Source organism: Stomoxys calcitrans, chromosome 4, assembly GCF_963082655.1.
Source record: "Stomoxys calcitrans chromosome 4, idStoCalc2.1, whole genome shotgun sequence".
NCBI lineage: Eukaryota > Metazoa > Arthropoda > Insecta > Diptera > Muscidae > Stomoxys > Stomoxys calcitrans.
This window is the reverse complement of record NC_081555.1, coordinates 71275104-71300061: the sequence shown is the minus strand read 5'-3', so window position 1 is coordinate 71300061 and position 24958 is coordinate 71275104. Positions and strand designations below refer to the sequence as shown.

At 37.3% G+C, this 24958-nt stretch overlaps 1 protein-coding gene across 5 annotated transcripts in view; it reads left to right on the top strand.

Moving 5' to 3' along the window:
- Positions 1-24958, top strand: part of LOC106085531 (serine/threonine-protein phosphatase 2B catalytic subunit 3) — a 107678-nt gene that overhangs the window by 59932 nt on the left and 22788 nt on the right. Inside the window, exon 1 of one of the 5 annotated variants that reach the window (XM_013249829.2) lies at positions 9633-9779. The exons of the other annotated variants lie outside the window; for them this stretch is intronic. The gene's annotated coding sequence lies outside the window, so the exon portion shown is untranslated. Of the gene's footprint in view, positions 1-9632; positions 9780-24958 lie in introns of those variants that run through there. 5 annotated transcript variants of the gene reach the window in all.

Here is a 24958-nt window from a genome sequence, read left to right as displayed (position 1 = left end):
TATACTCCTGAGGGCATTACAATGTGATTGCCACGCGACAATCCCTGGTTAGCGCCGACGACAATAATAGGGACACCTCCCCCCGAGGGGGCATTTTTGTTCGCCAGGGGATCGAGTGGCCATTGGCCCTGAAACTGACTTCAGAATTTCGTTCCTGGGCTCAGAACTAGGATGTGCGCCCCATAAAGTGCATTGTTTCCCCAACTCTCGTCATTTCGTTTGTAACACCTGGAAATATTTATAATATATATTCTCAATCGTCTGACTATTCGAAGTCAATCTAGCCATATCCGTCCATCCGTTCAACAGGTAGATGAAATCACGATATCATCGGAACGAATTGTTGTGGATCGTTTGCTGTCCAATATTGGGAAGATTGATTTTAATTTATAAACAAAATGTAACTATGTACTTCAAAATATTCATTGCAGGATATGCAGGATAAATATGGAAAAACTAAAAAGTGAAATTTTAACTAAAATAATTGAACAATCTCTGTCCTCTGATACAAAATTCAATGAAGTTTTTTCCAAACATAGAATTTTAATGAAGTATTATACAAATACATACACAATTTCAATGAAGTGTTTTCGTAAGACATGGCTTTAATGCACATTTTTCAAACAAAACAAAAGATTACTAAAAACAATTTCTAAACACAATATTTCAAGGACATTTTTGAAGGGAATATTTCAAAGAGAGTTATTAAAGACAAAATTTTATTGATATTTTTCCAAAATTTCTTTTGGGGAAAACTTTCTATGAGATTCTTTCTAATGGCAAAGTTCGATGAAATTTTCTCTCGAGACAAAATTTCTATGGGAGTTTTTCTAAAGGCTGAATTCCAATAAACATCAGTGATAAAGGGGCTCCTTTTTATACCGTGTGCCGCAGCGCGACATCTCTTTGGAGAAAAGTTTTTACATGGCATAGTGGCTGACAAATGTTGCCAGCATTAGGAAGGGAAAGCAACCGTTGAAAATTTTTTCTGATGGTCTCGCCATGAATCGAAACCAGACGTTCACCGTCATAGGCGAACTTGCTGACCTCTGCGCTACGCAACAAATAGCCTGATATATGTAAAACGATTCCGAGATTTGAGTTCTGGATCTAAATTTTTTTCGATTAATTCGAAATTTGATACATGGAGCCAACATGTAGTTAAGGAAAAGAGGTTTTAATAGTTCAACAATTTATTGTAGGTTAGGTTGGTTCGGTTTATGTGGCAGTCGGCCATCGGCCATGATACCATAGGAACAGGAGAGATATAGAAAAGTTTTTCAAAAAAAACACAAAATTCAGAAAAATGCATGAAATCTTTATTAGAATCAATAGTACGGTCCATATTATTTAATGTTTATTATTTCATGCAAATGTTGACCGTGACTGCGTCTCAAATGGTCTATCCGCTTAGTCTAATTTTGACATACTCTTTCCAATATTTCGACCGGTATCTCACGAATAAATGCTTCTAATGACAGTAGCTTTAACATGGCCCCACAGAAAGTAGTCTAAAGGTGTTAAATGGCACGATCTAGGCGGCCAATTGACCGCTCCCGAACGTGAAATAAAATGTTCACGGAACTCGCTCTCAATAAATCCATTGTTACGCGAGCTGTGTGTCATGTGGCACCGTCTTGTTGAAACCACATGTCACCACATGTCTTGCATTTTGGACAAAAAAAGTTAAATATCATTTTACAGTAGCGCTCACCTTTCACGGTACGGTCCAATGATGCCACCGTCCTATAAACCGTACCAAACTGTGACTTTTCTGGGTGCTTTGGTAGCTCTTGCAATGGTTCTGGCTGATCTTCGCACCAAACTCGACAATTCTGCTTATTCGTACCCATTGAGTCAAAAATAACCTTCGTTCATCGTACATCCAGATCGCTTTAGAAGCCCAACAATTTGCGAATGTTCACATCCGCAAAATCAGACAAGTTCTCAAAGAAATTACAACCTAAAGTGGAACTCCTTCTAACTGCCAATGCGGGACACACACAACAGATATTCAACAATCTCTTCTTCCTGGACGTCCTCACAGCTTCTGCAAAAGTTTTCCGATAAGACAGTGACTTGTCATGACGGACACAATGACTGCGATCTCTGTTCTAGCCAGCAACAGCAAAGCGGTAGATTATGCAACTATGTGGCATATTGGATTGGTCACAATCCCCCTTTTGTGATCATCTATAATTCGTTGCCCTGCGGCCAGATCCTGAAGGCATAGTTTACATGTCGCTAGAGGCATGCCCACAGATTCTACTTGATTCACACACTACAGTGATCTGGTAATCTTCTCGGTATGACAAGTCCAAGTTCTTCAGAGTACAATCCAAAGCCCATCTGGTCGTCTAGTTTGGAACCATCCATAAGTAGTCTAACTACATCATCAGCAAACGTGTCCGCTTTTTCACCTTTTTCTCCAGAGACAATAACAAATTGTTAGGTTAGGTTGAAAAAAGGGTGTGGTATTAAACCTTTACATGCCGTTGTGGACATACACCTAAGCCAGTAACCGGCTTGAGCAGAAAGTACACCGCTTTGAGGTGTACCTTTGGTAACCCATCTTTGTAGATCTACATATCCCAAGCCTGCCGTAATGCATCTTTTAGTTCTTAATAAATTTTCTTACAGTATTGTCGACACCTAGAAACTCTAGCTCCTTCATGGTTGACATACGTTTTATATTATTGAAAGCACCATCAATGTCAAGAAATGCTTCCATGTATGCGACTAGGTCGCACTTACCCTTACTATATACATGCTGATGCCGAGACAGTCGATCTCCAGGCATCTTTAACTTTAAAACATTTTTCCAGCAATCTCTCTAGGGTCTTCAGTACAAAAGTATTACAGACTAATAGGAAATCTTTCGCCTTTCGTACTGTTTCCCTGCTTTCGAAATAAAAATTACCTTCGTGCCTCTACATCCCACAGGTATGTACGACATGCTGATACGAGCAGAGTATATCTCCCTAAGCCACGAAGACAGTCTATCGGACACAGTTTGTAATTCATCTGGTGATACATCATCAGGGCGATTTAAACGAGTCAAGGAAGGAGACAGTCTACCGGACACAGCTTGTAATTCACTCGGTGATACATCATCAGGCGATTTTAAGGAGTCAATACTTTGGATTGAATCTTCTTTAGCCCAGAGGTCTCAGATGTTTCCTCCACTGAGCTGCAGAATTCCACCCAGGATTTGTTCTGAGCCTTTCTCAGCTCGCCCTTTATTTTCTTAGCTCAGCCTTGTAGACGTCCCAGTCGTGTGGTACCCTTGTGGCTTTCGCCCTGTTGAAGAGGTTTGTGCAGCCTTTCCTTAGACCAACCAGTTCTGGTGGCCACCATGGCGGTCACTGTTTGCCCCTTGGCTTGGCTCTAGGACATGTTGACACAAACGAGTCATTCAAGTTCTTCCTGATTTGACTGACCATTATATCTACATATGTCCTCCGCAGTTTCCACTTCCTCTTCTGGTCTAGAAGGGATAGTCGTGCAGAATGCGTGCCGGAATTTATCCCAATTCGCATTTCTTCTGTTTAGTCGAGGGACCGCATCTGCGATATTTTAGACAAGGCTAAAACTAATATAGCGATTACAAGAGAAGCTGTGGTCATCCAAAACTTCCCAGTAACATGTCCTTCCGCTGATATTATCTGATACAAACATAAAATCAAATACCTCCTGCCTGTTCCTGGTAAAAAAGGTCGGTTGATCCTCTTTATTAAAATTGCCAAGTTGCAAATGCAAATTTGCACATGAACATTACATTCAGGTACAGGGGCAAATTTTTCACATATCGAGTTTAAGCTCAATTATAAGTGGGGCCTCCTTTTCATAGCTGAGTCCGAACGGCATGCTGCAGTGCGACAGCTCCTTGGAGAGAAGTTTGTACGTGGAACAAATGTCGCCAACATTAGGAGGGGATAACCACCGCTGAAAATTTTTTCAGATGTTCTCGCCAAGGTTAGAACCCAGGGGTTCAGCGCCATAGACGGACATGCTAACCTCTGCGCTACGGTAGCCATATGATGTTTATTTTTACTGCCACATTATATACATCCCAAACTGACTCCCTTTTATACCGACCGTTGCTCTAAACATTAAAAATTATGGGAACAGATGCAGCTTTTAATTTTCGTCATTAAACAGGGAAAAAAAGCATTGCCAAAGAGGATTTGATTTGAATCCTTATATACTCGTACGCAAAACTACTTGACATATTGAAACCAAATTTCAAATTAACAGTAATTGGAACGTTCTCTGTTAAATTGCATCCACAAATTTGCATTCCGAACTTTTGCCATTTTTGGCCACGTTCGTGACCGTAACGCCGAGGTTAGCATATTCGCATATGACGCTGAACGCCTGTCTTTGAATCCTCGAATCCTGGACATACTCTTTTTTTGTTGGGTTTTCAAACCAAAAGCTGGTACTATGTTCGCCTTCGCGAAATTTTTTCGTGTTTCTTTTTTAGATGATCGATTTTGAAGCAAAAAAAAACTTGCTTATTTAATTCAGTAGGACATTCCTCCGTGCATATCTTCTGCTGGTGCATATCTTGAGGCCAATCCAACCGGATGACCCACCCACATATGGCTTGTTTGGTTCTTTTTTGACACCTTTCCCTCTTGTTTTTATCGTGGTAGGGGGATTTTTGGTCTCCTGCAATTCGCCAGACTTTAGAGATGTGGTCGATAATTGCTTCGACTTGTTGATATAGCCGAATACTGCATGTCTCCGATTGCCATCAGCCTCATCCAATCTTCCAGCAGGTGGTTGAAAGATTGGGATTACAGTCTTTTAGTCTTTTATGTATGAATTCATGATTTGGGGGGATCCTTGGTATCCATGTGTGTGCTAGATCCAGTGCTGAGCCTACCCAGATCTCACCCATCTTATTTAGGGCGGTACGATACATTTCAATTGATAGTTGATTCCCGAAAGCAATTAGTTTGTATTGGCTCCGATACTAGCCTTAATCGTCACAAACAGTAGGAGGACCAGGCAATTCCGCAAGGACATGGGAGTATACAGATGACAGTCCATTGACTATCCCATACAGGTATCCGTAAAAAAAATCGTTTCACATTAAGGAAATTTTATCCAAGTAAACTTCTTTTCTGAAAAACGTTGGTCTTTGTTTACCATAAAAGTACATGGTTTTTACGATAAATTCTTGCAAGAATTTGTGACAAATATAAAGTTTTTTTACCCTGACAATATCTTTAATTCTTGATATATAGAACATGTTATTCGGGGTTTCAACTAGTTTTTCTAGCATTGCCACCTTCTGGGCAATGCTATAATGTTCAAAGCTACACTTTACAGAGTGTTTGGACAGATATAGTTTAAAGCCAACTTTTCAAACATGTTAACTTTTATGATCTAATGTTTTCCTTTAAATTGTTCATCGTCACATACTCCTGTTTATATTATTAATTGTATCTTTACTTCCAACTACATAAATAAGTTAATGCTCTTCACACTAATTTGTAAACAACATTACTTTTTTTATTTTACATTATACACGGAATACTTATTAGTTCATATCAGTGATGTAAAATTAGGAACCCGCACAGTCAATTATAACCCCCCGGTTTGGTTGCGTAGGTGACTCATAAAATAAATTAATAAATAGACAAGGTTCTTGGACCCATAATACTATTGTTCACTTTAGTTCTTTTGGGAATGTGATGCCCTGCAGTTGACCGCAGCCTTTTAACTGACTGCTGCGCCGTTTCCGAATCTAGACGTTTAGCTTTTGGGGTAGCCTGCGCAGCGAACCTCCGAGCCCAATTAAGGGAGCCTCTCTCCTTTTCGGTGAGAGCTTTTGGATCATTCGTACCAAGCTTCTTAATAAACCTGAGAGCGACGCGCCTTTTATAATTAAAAGCTCTCAAAGGGCGTATTGGTTTGTCAGAGAAGGGCTATGACCTAGGCAAACATGGTATTGACTAATAAAAACATTTTAAAAAAGTTATTGATTGCTTTGATTATTTTTTATATTGAAATTCTATTTTGCATTGAATCGTGACATGTGATTGGTGAAAATAACGCATGTTTAACAAATTTTTAATTGTACGAATATATGGTATGCATACATATACGGTTAATTGTATGCATATACGGTATGTATCTGCTTCTACAATGAATATGATGATCTAGTGTTCTCTTTCACACAGATGTAATCCGGACAGAAATGCAAATGAGCCAAATATATGTACGCATACACCACTGAATGCAAACACAAAATTTCTTGCATGATTTTTTTTTAATTTTGTGCGTCCCTGATGCAATTTAAGAAAACACATGGTTAATGGAAACAAGTAAAAGCGTGTTAGGTTCGGCCGGGCCAAATCTTATCCCTCCACCATGGATCGCATTTGTGGAGTGTCTCTTTTTGGCCAAACAAAGGAAAGGAAAGGATAAAAGAAAAGAATTGCTATGCTATCGGAGCTATATGAAGTAATGGTCCGATTCGGACCATAATGAAATGAATGTTGGAGACCACAGTAGAAGTCATTGAGTAAAATTTAAGCCAAATCAAATAAGGATTTTGCCCTTTAGGGGCTCAAAAAGTAAAATAGGGAGATCGTTTTATAGGGGGGCTGTATTAGGTTATAGATCGATTCAGACCATATTTGACATTTATGGTGAAGGTCATGTGAGAAGCCGTTGTACAAAATTTCACCCAAATCAGATAATAATTTCGCCCTATAGAGGTTCAAGAAGATCCCAGATCGGTTTATATCACCCAAATCAGATAATAATTGCGCCCTATAGAGGCTCAAGAAGATCCCAGATCGGATTATATCACCCAAAGCAGATAATAATTGCGCCCTAAAGAGGCTCAAGAAGATCCCAGATCGTTTTATATAACAGCTATATCAAGTAATGGGCCGATTTGAACCATACTTGGCACAGTTGTTGGAAGTCATGACGAAACACGTCGAGCAAATTTTCATCCAAATCGGATAGGAATTGCGCCCTCTAGAGGCTCAAGAAGTCAAGACCCCAGATCGATTTATATGACAGCTATATCAGGTTATGGACCGATTTCAACCTACTTAGCACTGTTGTTGAAAATCATAAAAAAACATCTCGTGCCAAATTTTAGCCAAATCGGATAAAAAATGTGCCCTGTAGTGGCTCAAGAATTCAAGATCCAAGTTTGGTTTATATGGTAGCTATATCAAAACATGGACCGATATGGTCCATTTACAATCCCAACCGACCTACACTTATAAGAAGTATTTATGAAAAATTACAAGCGGCTAGCTTTACTCCTTTGAAAGTTAGCGTGCTTTCGATGGACAGATGGACGGACGGACATGGCTAGATCGACATAAAATGTCATGACGATCAAGAATATATATACTTTATGGGGTCTGAGATGAATATTTCGAGGAGTTACAAACAGAATGATGAAATTAGTATACCCAATCCTATGGTGGAGGGTATACAAATTGGCTAAGAAAACATCTAAAGAGTGGAAAATGTGAAAAGTTTTATCATATTTAAAAAATATAAATTTATACTGTGAATTTTAAGAGAACAAAACAAAATATAAATGGAAGAATTGAATACACGAGAAACGTGCCCGAAGTTAAGAACATTGTAAAAATAAAATGAGGTATATATATAAGGTTGGAATATTTAGTTACCTATATAAAAATTAGGTTTCCTTATATTGATTTACAGAAGCAGAATTACCTAACAGCACCCTTCATGTGGACCACTACTTCGAGATATTATACGCGAAATGCTAATTTGATATCCATTATGATTTATTTCAATATGAAAATATTTTCCTCGTTATACACTTGATAGAGACGGCGCCGTCAATTTTCTCCCTTTGCTACTTCCTGTAAGCTTTGGTTTAAACCATATAGATACTTCGCTTAACAAAGACAGCAATAAAACAAAAGGCAATCACAGTTAAAAAAGTTGACTCGGAGTTTTTTTCGTCATGTATATAGTGCCCCACGCAAAAAATAAACTAAAACTATTTTGTTTACCAATATTTCTCATTTTGTATCCGCAATCAATCGCCTGAAGTAAAAATGGCACGGGATAACTATGAATACTACACGGGCTGAAACTTTGAGTTCCGATCTTTGTGGTGGTCATATGTAGTTATCACGAGAAGCTCAGCTGATAGCTACCGGGCGCTTCCACAGGTTGCGCATTGTGGGATGCTTCGTATACGGAGTAGCGGCAACTGCAGTCGCGGGCAATCAGTGGTATCGAGTTGAGAGTCTCATTGAGAGGTCGGGCGGCACCGGCTCCTCCTTTAATACGGAGTGCCTACGATGCTCGATATGGCAAGGCGAGTTTGTTTTGGAGCCTTTAACCCTCCGAGTCATCAGTTGCGTTTCCCTGTGGACCATGTATTTTTGCATGGAATTTTATATGAAAACGCAATGTTTTTTTTTTTAATTTTTTAGATATTAATGAAAAAGGTCCCCAGTTACCTTCTAACCGGCCGGAGAGTTAAATAACCAATGGCCATCACGTTCCCGCAGCGATCGGTCCTGTGAACTGGAACGAGCTTACTTATCTTTAGGAGTGTGACGAAGGTTGCTACCTCCACGTGCAATGTGGCTACAACAAAAAGAACAACATGGTTTATTTATGGGGAGAATATAAATTATTTATTTTATTTAGGCCAATTAAACGCTTGTTTTCTTTTTTGAAAGAATAAACAGTTTTCCAATAAATAACTTTATTGATATGGTAACGGCTTGAAATGAATTATTCAGTTTGTCATAAATGCAAATTGCAAAATCGTTTATTAATAATACAAATTTGTTTATAGGATAGACTTCGGAAAATTTATTAATTGAATGTACAAATTTTTTTAATCAAATCAAGATTTTAATTTTTTTCTGTGCCGGCGAAGATAAAATAGGTTCAGCCTTGTCTTTAAGACTCGAGCTAGGTGTTTTCGTCAAACACCTCTGCAGACCAGTCGTTTGTCGGCTAGTAGAGCTTGGCGCAGACGCAAAAAAAATCCTGCGGAGCGAAATAACAAACATCCGCTCCACGCAACGGTTTAAACAAGAATCAGTAATAGGCAAACTCCTTTCCGTTCAAAGCTATTTGTTGCCCTTTAAAACCACTGTGCACTTATTTATTAAACGAAATTTCTTGTTTTCATGCATGTATATAATTTGTTTCTTCTGCAAAATAGCAATAAAGCGAAGCAGGGGATGGACATGGGGAGGAGTATGATGTGTTGAATGTTCTCACATACATGCATACATACATATGTACTCATGCACATGTATGTATATTTGGTGCGGATTATAATTACTTAAAAATTCTCAAGCAATTATTCATTATAATGAAATTATTATTTTTTTCCCATACAAACATTTTTGTACGACGTGTTAGGTAGTCCGCATACACTTTTTCTGATGCTGGTGTAGCCTTCATCATTTCTCTTACTTTTTCTTTTTCAATATTTCTGGTCTTCTTGTCTGGCTTTTTTTTTTATAGTATATTTAAATGTTTTTAATTATTTTTAGTAGCCCAGCACCAAAAATGTCAACAATTGATTTTTTCGTGTACATAGTTAGTCTTCATTTGTAATTCACCAAGTGCGTTCTTCGTTGTTGTAAAAACATAGCACCCTCACATTTAAATGAAGAGATTTTGTTGAGAAAAAAGTACCAACATTTAAAAAAATAGTACTCTGTGCATACAAAACAACTCAGTTGAACTTAATTGATTTTCTAGTGGGTCTCTGCGTTGCTGCTATTACGGTAATTTGTATACTTAATTAATAGTAGTATGCATGATTGTGTATTTTTATAGCACCTAATCCTGACGGTGGCTTAATTAATTATCCTTGCGCAAAAATGCCAATGACGCTGCTGGCAAGATGGACAGCAGCGCTTGGCTATGGAGAATATTATCATATTATCCAACGCCCGCACCCGCTTGTCATCAATGTGGTAACTAGCCGTGTGCTGCATCGAAAGGATGCTCCAAGTGAATTGTAAATTAGAATTTAAATTTATTATAACGTTACTTAAAAGCTTTTGCGTGCCCTAATCCACAGTCGTTGTGTCAAATAGTTTGAATTCAATTGATTTTAAATTTATTCCCATTAATTGGGTCACAAATTCGAATACCTGTTGTGAAAATAACAGTGCAACGCCATCTACAAATACTTTCAAATATTTTCAATATTTGCTTAAATTCGATTGTTATAAATTGTTTGCGTAAAGCATTTACATTTTTTTGATAAATTTCTTTAATACAGTATCACTCACACACATGGCTCTCATTTGTTTGGCCCAAAATCAGAGACAAACCCCAATCCTTTCGATTATCACTGATGTAATCGATTGCACCCTTTCGACTCTAATCTCTTCATTCCTTTTGTACAACTTCAAACCATTAATTCCCGATACCATACATGTCGAGGAAATTCTAAATTCTGTTTATCTTTTAAGGCATTTGATGCTATTTTGCACGATTTACTACTTGATACGGTGTAGTTTCCTTCAATTCTTAGATATGTTGTTACCTGCAAATCCTACTCAAAAAATGTACCTTAAAGATATAAAACTGCAAATTTGGACACACATTCCATTAAGGAACAGGGGAAAACTTCTCACATATCACCCAGTGCTGTCTAATTCAAGTTTAAGCTCAATGATAGGGGGCCCCCTCTTTTCGGCCGAGTCCGAACGATGTGCCGCAAAGCGAGACCTCTTTGGGGAGAAGTTTTTACTTGGCAAAGTACCGCACAAATGTCGCCAGCATTAGGAGGAGTTAACCACCGCTGAAAATTTGTTTTTGATGTTTTCGCTAGGATTCGAACCCAGGCATTCAGAGCCACAGAAAACAAAATTTATCTTGACAAAATTTTTAATGGATATTGGAAAGAAGGTATTAACTTGAGTATTATATAGTTTTGTGTGTATAAGGCTGATGTATAGGTTATTCAATATTAGCGTTTCATTTGCATGTTATCACGCCAGTATAATTGAGCTTCAATATTGTTTTTAGTTATGTTCCCCCTTGAACTCCCCATTGATATTTTACACCAATGTCAATGGTGGTCTTAAGATGCTACATGCAAAATTTTAGCTGACATTTTTTGCTACTTTTGAAGATATGACCAAAATACTGGAGAGACCTCAATGATTTTTTTGTCAGTTTTCAATATACATACTAGGGTGGGGCGTTTAGTATGGAAGGATACAAATCATAATGGACCCTTCACGTTTCTGATTTTTGGTATTATATACAACAAAAAAGACCACAAGACTATACGTCTACGGTGAAAATCGAGCCTTCAGAGTTTGATTTCTCTGACTTTTGTCTAGTTTTTTTTTATGTTTTGGCCTATTGAGATTTTCGATCCAATACAAAGACAAAAACGTTTGCCACGACAATAGTTTAGAACTCTTCAGTACATCGCAAAAGCACTAGAATGTTCCTTCAGGCGGTCTTGGCCTTGTAAAAGTGCAAATTTTTCGTGAAAATATTGATAAACTACTGTGAACAACTGAAAAATGGTCTCGACAGATCGGCAAATCGGTCAATATGGCTATATCCAAATATTTGCGATTTGAACAATATTCAGTTCGGACTTCGGTAGGCATAGTACAACTCACCGTTCCAAATTTCAGCGAAATCGGGTAATAAATGCGGAAATTACGAGATTAACACTAAAAATCGCCAGATCGTTCTATATGGCAGCTATGTCGAAATATAGTCCGATATGGACCATATTCGATTCGGACATGGGAAGGCATAGTACAACTCACTGTCCCAAATTTCAGCGAAAACTGGTGATATATGCGGCAATTATGGGTTTAAGGCTAAAAATCGCCAGATCGATCTATATGGCAGCTATATCGAAATATATTCCGATTTGGACCATATTTGATTCGGACATTGGTAGGCATAGTACAACTCACTGTCCCAAATTGTCGGCTTAAGACTAAATATCGCCAGATCGGTCTATAGGGTCGCTAATGGAAATATAGTCCGATTTGGACCATATTCGATTCGGACATTGGTAGGCATAGTACAACTCACCGTTCCAAATTTTAGCGAAATCGGGTAACAAATGCTTATGTATGTTTGGTCGCTCTTTTCATACAAGTCAGACCACAGTGGTCTCTCTTTAGAGATACGCTTACACGAATATGGCACATTGTTGTGGGTTTGTTCTTTTTTTAGTGAACATATGACAAAAAAATGCAAGCATCTAAAGTTTGGTTTAGGAACAGTCTATAAGTGCGTCGGCTTTGAAAGTCGGTTCCTCCCATACAAGCAGTCTTTTGACTGGATTATTAAATTTTAATAGGTAATTCTGATTCTATTATGATCAAAATATGCATACTAAAGGCATAATGGCTTCTTCAGCATCGATCTAATTATAACATGTTCTAGATAAATCTTTTTCTGTTGAGGTTATTTCCACAATATATGTAAATCAAAAATTTATTCTAATAAAAATATTTTAATTGCCGCCTCGCTACTCTTTCTTTTATTGGCTTTTTCAATTAGATCGCTACAAAAGTTTTTTTAAACAAAAAAAAAGCAGTTGTGGATATCAATGAAAGCCTTTATTTCTGTGAAAGTACGTTCGATGCCATTATGTATGGAACTCGATTTCTTTTGCATGGCCACCACGGCCACGTTTGCAGAAGTCCAGACGTTGAACTAAATTTTTGACGATTTTCAAGCATAAATCGGCCAATACTGCTGCAAATTCGCGTTCGATATTCATACGAAGGTCATCAATCGTCGCTGGCTTGTTGGCATAGTCCACAGACTTGACGTAGCCCCATAGAAAAAAGTCAAACGGCATCAAATCCCACGACCGAGCCGTCCAATCGACCATTTCGTGAGATAACATATTCTCCAAACTGGGTTTCCCATAAATTGATTGTGACATTCGCTGTGAGGCTTGTACCGCCGGCCTTTTGAAACCAAAAATATTCTGTTATCATTAAACAGTAGTGATTTCCATTCACAGTAACGTGTGGGTCTTAATCATCGCTGAAGAAGTACGGCCCAATGACGCCGCCGGCCAATAAACCGCATCAAACCATTATTTTTTCTGGATGCAATGATGTCTGATGGAGTACGTGTGGATTGCTGTCTGATCAATAATGCATATTTTGCTTATTGACGAAGCCATTCAGCCAAAAGTGAGCCTCTTCGTTAAACGTTGAGGCCACTGATTCCGAACGTCGGTAGTAAATTTTAATTTCGACTCGTTGTTGGCCGTATATCTTTCATGAAATGGCAAGCCTTACTGAAGTGAAATGTCAAAAGAGCGGCAAAAATAGGGCGTCGTTTACTGTCCCTATCGATCTACTTTCGTAGCGTCCCTGAAAAAACCCTTTTTAACTAGGGAAACAATATTTCTGTTGCATTTCTGCAATGTAGGTTTTGTTTTTATTTTGTCATACAACATAGGAAAGTTATTTTTATCACCACCAGTGGTTTGTTGAACATATACATGGATGTATTAGCTATATGTTACTAACTTCTATTGAAAAAATAATTTAATATGTAATAATTTTAATTTTAGCACATTTTGAAATCCACTGGAAGATAGGAAAAATTAAGAAAAAAATGTCTCTTCAATTTTATTTTTGATATTAAATATAGTGTCTGTCCTATTTTTTTTTTCAAACCCCGAGTTCTCGGCAACTATACTACACAAAAACACCGAGTGTACCTTTTTCCTATCAGAGAACCGAAAGCTTCTTATATGTGAAGTTACAAAGCGATTCCACCACAAGAAGGGGTAGGGGTCTAAAATGAGTTAAGAGCCATAAATCCTACATTTTGGCAAGTCTATATCAACACTATTGGGGTGTGTAAATTTTTGGGAAAATCCAAAGTAGTATTTTTTGCGTCTTAGACATAACACAAACCTCTAAATCTTGTTACAGAAGTTTCACATATATGTAGCATTGAAATCGAGGGTGCGGCTTATATATCGCGCTTATCGCAAAAAATTGATATAACATTTGCATACTGACAATTGGAGTATATTACATATATTACAATAAAATATGACCAATAGTAAACTGTTCAGTGTGAACATGCAAATGCAAATTTTGCCCATGAACATTCCACTAAGGAACAGGGCAAACTTCATAGCACAGAAAAAACTAAAAACTATGTTCAATTAAGAAATTTGTACATTCAATTAAAAAATTTGCTGAAATCGGACCTATAAAGGAATTTGTATTATTGATTAACAATTTTCCAATTTAAATTTATGATAAGCTCAAAAATTCAATTTAAGCGGTTATTAACTCCATAAACCATTCATTTGAAATGTATCATTTCTTTTAAATAACCAGCACGGGATAGGCACCACACAGGCTGGAACATTGATCCGATCTGTGTGGTATTCATTGCTGTCAGGAGAAGCTAAGCTACGAGCTACCTGGCGCATCCACAGGCTGCGGAAAGTAGAATACTCTAAACGGAGTAGCTGCAACGATAGTAGTGGACAATCAGCGGTATCGAGCGTCGAGTCTCAGTGATAGGCCGGGCTGCACCGGCTCTTGCACCAATACTGATTGCCTATGGTGCTCAACATGACAAGGCTGGTTATTGGCGCCTTTAAATATCCAATGACCACCCTGTTCACGCGGCAATAGGTCCTTTGTAACCGGAACGAGCTTGCTCTCCTACAGGAGCTTGACGAGGATCGCCACCTCCACATGAAAATGTGGCAATAACAACAACAACAACTTTTTTCATTGGATTAAATTGCGTATTAAACATGCAAATTATTGCTAAAAAATATTTTTAAATTTTCTTAATGGTTCCAGGCTACTAAAAAAAGAAAAATTGTAATTAAATATTTTGCCTTTCTTCGTTGTCGGCGACACCGCCTGTAAAGAGTATTATAAACAATATATTTTATGTACATACATATTTAAAATAAATCGTTATAAATACCAATATTAGCATTTCGCGGGGAATAAAACGAAATCAAGATCCACATATGTTATCTTCTATCCTCAGTCAATATAATCTATATATGGATAATAAAATATTAAATGAAGATAATATTGATAATATGTTGCGTTTGGCATTTATCCATTCTATTTGTTCACATACGGCATTTTTCTGCATTACACTATTTCAGAGCAAAATGTTTTACAATAAATTTGTTTAGCCTTAAAATTATAACAAAAGAAAAACTACATTTTATGTAGAGATAAAAAACACACTTCTAATTTTCATGAAATTTTTTATTTGTCTAGCTACGCCACTTTGTGTCTCTATGTGATAGAAGCTTAACATATATTTGACTCATTCACACCTCTCTTCGCATTACGTATGTGTGATAGGGAACACAATATAATCTTGATCAACACACAATTAATACTTTTAAATAACAATTTAATTAATATAATTAAAAATATGTCCAACGTATGCCTTATTTACCAATCACTTGCCGTGATACAAAAAATATCGAATTTCTATATCAAAAATAATTAAAGCAATTAACATCTTGTTTGAAAAGATTTTTACAATCGGTCAAATGTAGGTCCATATTTTTTCTGTGAGGGCATCAACAAGCTCTCTACATCTAGATCTATCGTTGGCCAAAGCGTTAGCCTGGTTCCCTCATTCGTTGTCCTTGTGGCTTCCAGTCTAGGACATTGCTCGCTGTATCATCGCGCGGTCGGCGTAGGATATTACCCAACCAAGTCTATTTTCTCTTCCGGATTTCTACATCGACAGGGAATGTGTTTGTTCTTATTTACAATTTCTCATTCGAAATACGGTTTGGCCAGAAAATTCGAAGTAGTCGCTTATATCAAGCTACAAGTTGTGCAACCATATAATAAAATGGATTTCCCACTACTGTTGAAGATCCTGAATTTTGTATTATATGAGATGTCACTGCAGCTCCAAGCTTTTTTAAGCTTAAGGAAGACGCTTCTAGCCTTGTTGATACGTACGCGTATGCCTGCCTCTGATCCTTTTTGTTTTGTTTGTTATTTTGGTGCCAAGATAGGAGAAGTTGTCAACATCTTCAATGATATGGTCGTTTATAGTTAGCGGTGATACTCCTATCCTCAACCATTTCCTCTTTGCTATGTTTATTTTCAGGTCTACTTTAGCAGCATTTTCATTCAATCGTTCCAATTTCGCCTTTATGTACTCAAAACGATGCGCAAAGAGGCATATGTCATCCGCGTAGTCGATGTCACCAAGGAAGTCATTTATGCCACCTTTTTTTAATTTGATTAATTAAAACCAAGTAAGAGCGTGCTAAGTTCGGCCGGGCCGAATCTTATATACCCTCCACCATGGATCGCATTTGTCGAGTTCTATGCGCGGCATCTCTTTTTAAGCAAACAAAGAATATTGAATAAGAACTGTTAAACTATTGGAGCTATATCAAGTTATAGTCTGATTCGGACCATAAATAAATGCTGAACATTGTAGAAGTCATTGTTTAATATTTCAGTTCATTTGAATAAGAATGGCACCTTGTAGGGGCTCAAGAAGCAAAATCGGGAGATAGGTTTATATGGGAGCTGCCTCAAGCTATAGATCGATTCAGACCATATTAGACACGTATGTTGAAGGTCGTGAAGGTCCGAAGAGAAACCGTTGTACAAAATTTCAGCCAAATCGGATAAGAATTGCGTCCTCTAGAGGTTCAAGACTTTCTTGGCACAGTTGTTGGAAGTGATACCAAAACACCACGTGCAAAATTTCAGTCAAATCGGATAAGAATTGCGCCCTGTAGAGGCTCAAGAAGTCAAGACCCAAGATCGGTTTATATGGCAGTTATATCAAAACATGAACCGATATGGCCTATTTACAATCCCAACTGACCTACACTAATGAGATGCATTTGTGCAAAGTTTCAAGCGGCTAGCTTTACTCCTTCGAAAGTTATCGTGCTTTCGAAGAGACAGACGGACGAACATGGCTAGATCGACTTAGAATGACATGACGATCAACAATATATATACTTTATGGGGTCTCAGACGCATATTTCAAGGTGTTACAAACAGAATGACGAAATTAGTATACCCCCATCCTATGGCGGGGGGTATAAAAATATTATCATTTTTGTGATTGAAGCAGTTTCAATTGAAAAATTAATTGGATCAATTAATTTCGTGATTTAAACCGATTTTGTTTTTTTTTTCTGTGTATACTGCATATTAGACATTTGGACAATGTCACGGAATATATCAAAGCTCAGAGAGATGGGCCACGTCATTAATAACTGATTCGTCTAGAGATCCATCCCATATCTTAATGGTGTAAGGCTTGCAATTCCTTTCGTTTTGCAAATTCGTAAATTAATTCGTAATTTCACGTTTAATATGAGGTATTAGTAAACAATCCAGAAAAAGTTTTGTTTAATTACTTTAATCATTGTTATAATTATTAAATAATTGGTTTAAATCATTAATTAAATCAGTTCATGGAGTTCTATTGAAGTGCCATATTGGAAGATAACGGGATTTCGATTTGGTCCCGCCATTATGAATTTGGTCTTAACCAAAAACGGCATACAACGTTTGTTTCTTTTTTGTGTTGCGGACTGTCATTTGGTTTGTAGTGTGATTGTGATCTGCTACGGCGGGGTACTTCATTAACTGTACGTTGATGTCTTTCCACCCACAAAATCGTAACAAAGTAATGATAATTAGTGGCCAAATGTTTATTGTGAGTGGTCAAATAAAAGTTAAACAATAATGACTTTCTTCCCAGATTTTACCAATTAATTAATGATAATGACTTGGCAGTAAAGCCAATTATACAGTCTGTCAGTTTGACGGACACAGTCTATTTTATGTGTGTGTGTGTGTGTGTATGTTTTGGAGTGTAAGCAATCTTTATCCAGCATATACTCCCGCAAAACAAGAAATATTGACCCCATGTATTTAGGACAACTCGTATACAAAGAGTACTAAAGGGTGATTTTTTTGAGGGTAGGATTTTCATGCATTAGTATTTGACAGATCACGTGGGATTTCAGACATGGTGTCAAAGAGAAAGATGCTCAGTATGCTTTGACATTTCATCATGAATAGACTTACTAACGAGCAACGCTTGCAAATCATTGCATTTTATTACCAAAATCAGTGTTCGGTTCGAAATGTGTTCAAATTTTGACAAATTTTGTTCAGCGATGAGGCTCATTTCTGGTTGAATGGCTACGTAAATAAGCAAAATTGCCGCATTTGGAGTGAAGAGCAACCAGAAGCCGTTCAAGAACTGCCCATGCATCCCGAAAAATGCACTGTTTGGTGTGGTTTGTACGCTGGTGGAATCATTGGACCGTATTTTTTCAAAGATGCTGTTGGACGCAACGTTACGGTGAATGAACACATTTCGAACCGAACACTGATTTTGGTAATAAAATTCAATGATTTGCAAGCGTTGCTCGTTAGTAAGTCTATTCATGATGAAATGTCAAAGCATACTGAGCATCTTTCTCTTTGACACCATGTCTGAAATCCCACGTGATCTGTCAAATACTAATGCATGAAAATCCTAACCTCAAAAAAATCACCCTTTACTACAATTGGAATAGGTAACACACGTGGATAAGAAAAACATACATACAATACATACCTACAATAATATCGTCTCTGTATGTTAATGAGATTGCTACATACTCTTCCCTAAAAAGAAAAAAAAAATCCAAAATGTTTGTTAGTGTTTGAAAAGAATTTCTAAAACAAGGGTTAAACGCAGCCTTTATTGGAGGCCTTTATTGAGAAACACACCTGTTTCGTACAGAAGAAAAAACTCTAATGTAAAGTTTAAAAAAAGGTTGCACAAAGAAATAAGGATCAAAAGTAAATGCCATAATTGACCCATCTGAGTGAGCCTTTGGAACTAGAAATCACACTGCCGTTACAATTTGCAAATTTCCTCCGGTAAAAAAAAAATATTTTTAAAAATTAAAGATGGAAAGGACCATCTAGTGTGAAAGGTGTCAAACTTGGCTAGTGTTGTAATTACATCGTTAACACTTTTTCGCGGTATATTTGATATAAGCACAACCATATGTGTGTTCCTTTAAGCCTCCACACCTAATATGGTTGAAAAGTTCCCTAATCCAGGACGAAACGCGTCCCACAGCGGTTGGTCTAAAGAAGGCCTCATACAAACTTTAAGAGAAAGACGAGCGTATATAGACATGACTCTTGAGGTCGAGTACGAGATATTACTGCCAGAGTCACAGTCTTAGATTGACGGAACTCTGGCATTGCCACCTGGGAGATCATGCTATACGGATGGATCAAAGATAGAGGACAGCGTGGGCCTGAGGTCTAATTGAGAACCCACGCACAGAAATCTATTTTCAACTGCCTGACCATAATACGCCTTCTCTGAGGATGGCTCAGTCCGCACCGTTTGGGTGTCGGTTTATAGCGGGAATGAAATAAAAGTGGCAGTAAAGGCCAGAGGACTGCCTTCAATAAACTTGGTTAACCCGAAACTTTTCGCTGTGCGATCTGCCGATTTAGGATCTTAACCCCAGAAAAGCCGCATTCATTATCTGATTTCGCTCAAATTTGGAACAATAAGTTGTAATATTCCGACCGAATATATAAACCATTTTGCTAATTTAAGGTTTTGTTATCCGTTTTTCTGAAATTTGTTACTTGATACCTGCGCCGAGTATGGTCAATATCGAATTCTATTTAGATTTATATGGTGCGTTGTATTAGGCCCTAATAAGGCCACGGGCTAATAAGAGCCTCTATTATTTCCCAAAATTGACTAAATTTAGAATAGTGAGTAGTTTTGGCTCCCTCAACATCCTTAACCAATAGAGACCAATATCCCGGATTGTTATCTTGTTATTGTTATCTTTATTTTAAATTATATCGTGTTAAAAAAGTAATGACTTTTACAAAAAAAATTTGTTTGGAAAACATTTTGTAGTGGGAACGTTGCACAGTGTTGCCAAATCAAAAAATCTTGGAAATAATTCTGGAACTTTTGAACGGATAGAGATGTCAAATTTTGTATTGCTGGCCAAACAGTCATTTATGGACGAATCAGCTTGATTATTTTTTTAACAGATAGAGCTCGCAAAACTCTACAAAAACATGCGAATTATCAAGTATATCTCTAACAGTTTATAAGTTATTGAACTTACGGCAATTTTTTTTTGAAAATTTTTGTCAAGATTTCTTCGGTATTTCTGAAAATGTGAGACTGTTTGTGTACCTCTTTCCGTTCTGAAGTTCCAGAATTATTTTCAAGATTTTTCGATTTGCCAACACTGTGCGCTGGCCACATTGTTCACTACATACAAGCATGAGGTGGGTTGGGAGCTGAATGCAGTGGTCGATCCCAAAATATTTGGTATCACATTTGACAGCTCTTACAAATTCTCCACACATGGCACTGTAATCTGTGATAAGGTCAAAAATAGTCACTTCCCGGCATCATTCTGGGATGCTGACAAAGAAACCTTGTTGACTACGTTTATAGCAATCGGGCAGCCAGTGGTAAGATATGCAGCACCAGTGTTGTCTCGTCAGCTATGTGACACGCAGTGGAATAATATTCAGATATGTGAGAATGTCACCCTTTGAACTGCGACGGGTTTTCGCCTCAGTTCTCACCACCTTCTGAGCTGTTATCGCAGAGACCATCCAAATCATCATCTTGAGGAAAGGTATCCACCGCCCAGAAGCCAAGTGGATCTTCATGATCTTGGGACAGAAATTTACCTCCCCCGGCAAACCAGTGTAGTTCTCGCTCAATTACGATCGGCAGATACAGCCGCCTCAACTCTTACAGAGCAAGGATTGATGCCAACGTGCGGGATGTCCCGATTGTAACCTGTAATCACACGACACCTGTTTAAATGCCCAGCCAGACCAAGATTGCTCTACACACACACCCCACATCAACCGCAGAGTTTCTGTCCCCAAAATCGATCCAAAACAATCATATAATCGGCGTCAGAATACAAATTTTTATTTCTAGGTTATCTAATATGCGGATATTCGGCCTAGACTTTCTCGCAGCAGAAAAGTTTGTTACATGAAGATGTGTTTGCAGATCCGTCCTAACGATGGCGTATTTATACTATTTCCTTGAATCGAAATTGATTTTCATTTCATCAAATCTCAATTTGTAAACAAAAATGTCATTGAATCAATGAGTTATTCAATAACAAGGAAAAGCTCAATATATTTGGCTTGGCTTGGTAACTTTTATATTCTCTATAACGAACTTCCCTGCTAGTGCGGGGCTCCTGTGTTCGATTCCCACTAATGGCCCGCCTTTCGCTATTGTGGTATCACAATAGACTAAAATAGAGTCAATTAAAATAACATAACGTAACACCGAAACAGAAATAGTTTGGTAAGAAACAAAATTCATATTGAGGCTAGGGAGCCACAAGCCACAGAAGGGCACCATTTTTTCTCGAGACAATCAAACACAAGTAAGGACGGGCTAAAGTCGGGCGAAGCCAACCTTTTTTAACCCTACACCACATTGGATATGTAGGCTGAATCGTCGAATTTAAAATTTGCTTATATTTGATATGCAGAACTTCGATCAAAACCCGTACATATTGTAAGAGTCATAAAGTGAATCGTTGTACAAAATTCTGTGAAGATCGATTGATCAACGCATTAGCAAAGGTAGATGCATATATTTAGGAGCTATATCCAAAACTGAACAAATTTCTATGAAATTCATCAGTCATCAGAAGAGTTATAAGAGAAACCTTCGTGCCAAATTTGGTGAATATCGGTTAACAAATTACTAAATTATTGAGTATTATTCGAAATCGGACGAAAATATATATGGTAGCTATATCTAAATATGAACCGATTTCTGTGAAATTCACCAATAATTTCGTGAGAATCGATTTACAAATGACGATATAATTGCAATTTCAGTTAAAATCGGACAAACATATATATGGGAGCTATATCTAAATCTGAACCGATTTTGAGACCGATAATGTCGAGACTTATAAGAGAATCCCTCGTGCAAAATTTCGTGAGAATCGGCTGACAAATGACGATATAATTGCAATTTTAGTCCAAATCGAACGAATGGGAGCTTTATCCAAATCTGAACAAATTTTCCAATTTCAATATTGTTCGTCTCTAGGCCCCAAAAAAGGCTTGTGCCAAATTTTTGAAGACGATCGGATGAAAATTGCAACCCGTACTTTGTACAAAAATTAACATGGACAGACGGACAGACAGACAGATAGCTAAATCGAATCAGATATTGATTCTGCATATCTCTCCTCCTTCTGGATGTTACAAACAAATTCACCAAGTTATAATACCCATAGTAGATTAGACAATGCTACGCTTATGTGTGTGCAAAATAATATCGTAAGATAAATGCTTTCTTCAAATGAAATGAAATATACTCCAATAAACATTAATCGAAAAATATATAAAAAATAATTTTTCCAAAAAACAAAAGTTTAGAAATAGTATTGCTCTTGAATGCTTAGTTTGATTGGATTTTTCATTAAACATTTCAAATTTGTTTAGTAGGGTCAAATTAAAATATAATTGAAAATTTAAAAAATTTCGATCAATTGGATCAATAAAAAAAAATAGTGATTAATATATCACTATCGCAATTTTTTGTGTTCTGTCGCTGTATTTGTGTCTTAAATGATTGTTGTTTTCAATACCACGATATATGATTCTCGCAATAACTACGATCAAACAATTTATAGCTATATCATGGTGACATGATATCATGGTTGGACCGGAACAAGATTGCTTTCCTATGGAGCTCGTCTTGACATTCTAAGTCGATTTAGCACTAGGATCTTGGGTTCTGCTGTTGTTGTTGTTGTTGTCGATCCTCATCTAACTCCTAGAGGTGAGCAACCTCGTTCCGGTCCAAAGGAAGGCGGGAACATTATTGCCATTGGTTATTTAAAGGCGCCAATAACTTGCCTTGTCTTATCGAGCATCATAGGCAATCAGTATTTATACAAGAGCCGCTGCCGCTCGGCCTCTCACTAAGACTCTCCGCTCCATATCGCTGATTGTCCGCGACTGCAATCGCAGCTACTCCGTATGGAGCAATCCACTATCCGCAACCTGTGGACGCGCCCGGAAGCTCACAGCTGCGCTTCTCGTGACAACAATGAACACCATGAATGAATTGGAGCTCAAAGTTCCAGTCTGTGTAGTACTCATTGTTATCCCGTGCCGGGATCTTGACTTCTTGAGCCTCTAGAGTGCGCAGTTCTTATCTGATTTGGCTGTAATTTTGCATAAGGTGTTTTGACTTCTAACAACTGCTATATAAATCTTCATATTTTTATTCTTAAGTCTCTAAAAGGCTCACTTACCATCCGATTTGGCCGAAATTTTGGACGTAAAGTTTTTCTCTGACTTGCAACAACCGTGTCAAGTATGGTCGAAATCTGTCCATAACCCGATGTAACTTCCATATAAACCGATCGGCCGATTTGACCTCTAGAAGGCGTAATCACCTCCCGATGTGGCTGAAATTTTCACAATGACTGCTACTATGGTATCCAACATTTAGACCATATATTGTTGGAACCGATCTATAACCTGATATAGCTCCAATAGCATGACAATTTTTATCCATTATCCTTTGTTTGCCTATAGAGATATATCAGGGAAAGAACTTGATAAAGGTTGAGGATATATAGGATTTGTTTTTCCAAACAATATCTAAATAGAGAAGTTTTCTTTTTATTATTTAGAAATATTAATAAAGGCCTTTTTTACAAAACTTTATGTAGAGTTGAAACAGTTTTTTTGACAGATTTCCTTTATAGAACTGTCAACCTATTTTAAATTTACATTAAGTTTTGTGAATAAGACTGTAAAAATTGGTGGTTTTATTTGGTCTTTATCTTCAGAAAATTCAGACGTTAAAAGTTTGATCGCATCCTTAAATTCTTTGACAAGGTATATACTATTGCGTACATATCTTTTCAATTTTGGTAACTTTTTAACGATTTCAGACAATGTTTATTGCACATAAACTTGGTATTTCTAAAAATATTTTTATTTTTGAAGACAAGACTTTTTAAATATAAATATTTAAGGATGCTCCTATTTGTAAAGATGGAGTTACATACCACGCGTAGCACTTATGCGTGCTTAAGCAATCAGATGCGCCCTCATGCGTTCTTTGGGTTGAGTTACATACTATTCGTCTTTTGCTGCGCACGAATTTCTAAAAATCAGCTTATTTATGTCATTTCCAAAGTTAATTTCATTGGAAATTTGCAATGATGTGGTTTAGTATGATTATAAAAAAAGAATTTCTCTAAATTAGGAACTGAAAAACAATTTTGAACAGTAAGCATATTCAAATCATATCTTTTGCCCCCTGAAACGCATTTAAAGTTGAGAGTTGGTTAACTTATTCTGTCAGGTGCGTGCGTTTCTTCACCTATTTAAATTTTTTCTGACATGCACTCGTAGGCACGCGTACGTGCTGCGCGAGGTATGTAACGCCACCTTAAGCATTGATGACGCGTTTCGATTCTTGGTGAAAATCTCATCAGATACGGTACGGTTCTTGAAGCCTTCACCCCTAAATGTATCCGATGAGATTTCCATCAATAATCGAAACGCGTCATTGTGATTTATAAAACAATGATCTTCGCCTTTACAGGCGAAAAACTCGAAAAAATTTTGACATCAAAGACAATTTTGGGGGAAAAATTGGACAACCGAACATTTTTAAATTTAGTCCAACATATCTTTAAATTTGGCAAAACAAATTGTTTCGTGTGATAACAGCAAACTTTTTTCTTTGTGACTAAACCAATCGATATCGAAGTACATGCTTTAAAACAAAAAAGTTCCAAGGTCCTTGTCAGTGGGGTTTTGGTCTGTCTGTACAAAGAAAAAAATAAAAAAATGTTGCATTGGAATGGAATGAAGTTACCAACTAAGTT